At 36.1% G+C, this 2,460-nt stretch overlaps 1 long non-coding RNA gene across 1 annotated transcript; it reads left to right on the plus strand.

The window, feature by feature from the left end:
• Window positions 1–569: 569 nt before the first annotated feature.
• On the plus strand, window positions 570–1,377 carry LOC148123796 (uncharacterized). Its single transcript, XR_015740524.1, has 2 exons — window positions 570–1,252; window positions 1,341–1,377. It is a non-coding gene; the product is annotated as an uncharacterized LOC148123796 (long non-coding RNA).
• Window positions 1,378–2,460: the final 1,083 nt, after the last annotated feature.

A 2,460-nucleotide genomic window follows, 5' to 3' on the forward strand; every position in this document is an offset into this window, starting at 1 on the left:
AACCACCATGTAGCACCTCTTCACAAAGTTCACTGTCTCAGCTACTCTGCCACCATCCTGGAAAGATGGTGATCTGTGCTGAGCGTTCTCTCCTCCCTTTCCTTATTTCCTCTCCAGCTGTTTCTGCTCCTCCTCTAATAATCGACCAGTGGTTAAATCCTGTTCTTGTATAGGCTCCAGACTTGTTACAAGAACGTCCCATGAACTGTCCAAGAAACTGAGCACCACATATACTTTGTGTGCTCAGTAAATGTCATTCCTCTTTCTTCCAACTCAAGGAATGTCCTTCTCATATTCTGCAGATGTGTGGACATATACTCCCTGGCTTTAGCTGTGTTTTATACAGTCTTCTAGTCAGCAACACTTTACTGCATGCAGTTTCTCTCATGTGCACACTGCACAACACCTCCCAGCACTCTTTTGCAGACTGGAGACCCCTCACATGTATCAGTTGACTGTCCTCCAAAGCCAGAATTATGCTGGCTAATGCCTTTTCGTTTTTCCTCTGGTCCCCATCATCCTGAACTACCGGTGGATCAGTAACAATCATCCACAACTCCTCCTCTGCAGGTACATCTCCATCGTCACATTCCAGAAGAGGTAGTTTGTCTCATTCAGCCAAGATACCAAGAAATCTCCTCCCATTAGGCCAACGGAGGCCATGTTGCCACTAATCATATTTAAACCACTTACTCTGGTGCAAGCTCCCACTGGGTTTCTCTTCTCTCTAGGCTCTCCAGTCACATTAACCTTCTCTCTGTTCTGGGCCCATAACCTGTCAGAGCGTATGCAGTGTGACTGCTATTGTGAGACAACCCAGGAGCAAAATACAGCACATAGAGTCTTTGACTATTTGACAGTGATTTATATACAAGATATACACAGAAATATATATGTGGTAGGCAAATACCTGACAAACAAGCAATCTTCTTAACTCTGTATGGAAAACTCTGCAATGGAGATAAGACACATCTTCATTGCATCAGCCTTACGTTACATCAACTTTACAGCTGGTCAGCTCTTAAATCTCAATACCTTAACATATTGCAATGTTACTATGCTTTGGAGAGAAATTAATAGTAATAAGCCTCTTTTTAAAAGCCCCTTAGCTTGCTTTCATTTCCTAAACAATAAGACTATGTTTCCTATTGCAGGTGCCTCTGCTGCAACAATGCTGATTTTTATTTTGCCTGCTGCCTTTTATCTTCGGATTGTCAAGAAAGAGCCTTTGAGATCACCTCAAAAGATTGGAGTGAGTCATCCATATTTTTTCAATTATTGAGCTAAGTTGTAGCTCTTCCTACTAATTAATTGTTTTTGCTATACTTTCCCAATTACAGGCCCTGATTTTCCTCATTGTTGGCATAATCTTTATGTTTGGGAGCATGACTCTAATTCTCTTGGATTGGATTTACAACTCTTCACATTCCAATCAGCATTAATTTGGAAGGAAATTGTTTGTTTTTCTTTGCCATTGAAGTGGTTGAATTTCATTAGCCAAATGCAAGCAAACAAACAAAAGACTTTTGACTGTAGAAGAGGACATTACTTCTAGTCAACGGCAAGATTCCAAAAACTTTGTTAATACCACTAAATGGACCTAAGGTGGATTAAATCCCACTTTGTTAAAGGATGGTTATTTATGCATTATCACCTGTGTCCATTTTTTTTGGACCAGGACAGAATAAAAATGTGAATTGTGAAGGTACCTGGATCTAATTATGTATATAGTACATATCAAGACTTACTTTGGTTTTGATAACTACTATTTCTAGAAACTAGAAAAAAGTTGTCCAAAAGTGAAGATTATATATATATATATATATATATATATATATATATATATATATATATATATATATATATATATATATATATATATATACACACAGTACATATAATGTATGTACATAAAGAAAAATGAAAGAATTATTTTAAATCACTAACTATAACTTTAATAAGTATACTCAAAACAAGATATAAAAATAGCATCAATTTCTGAAAGTATTTCACTTACTCATCAATAAATTACATTAAGTTTAGGAGTGCCCACTACAGAAAGTGAGAAAATATGATAAATTTTGTATTATGCTAACTTTTAATAATATCATTTATTACAAAAATTGACTGCTGCTGTGGGATGAAAAAGGCCCATTTTCTCGGTAGCTGTGGTTTATAGAGAGTATTCAGGCTAATGGATAGTTATAAATGACTATCAGAATTCTCCAATTTATGGAACTCAAAAGATAAATTAAATCTTAGCCAGTCAAAGCTGCTCCTACTTTTTACTGCTACCAAAGTATAGTTTTTATGACTAGTTGTCAAAAATGAGCACTAATAAATTTAAAAGTTTTTATAGTGAGATTCTCTGCTTCCTGTGGCTAATAGATTAATCTTCGATATGATGTCAATAATTGCATAATAAGGATGTCGAATCATGACAACTGAAGTGGGCTCAGA

This window comes from Pseudonaja textilis, unplaced genomic scaffold (genome assembly GCF_049901715.1).
Source record: "Pseudonaja textilis isolate UNSWEBS1 unplaced genomic scaffold, rPseTex1.2 PTEXCTG385, whole genome shotgun sequence".
NCBI classification, from domain to species: Eukaryota; Metazoa; Chordata; class Lepidosauria; order Squamata; family Elapidae; genus Pseudonaja; species Pseudonaja textilis.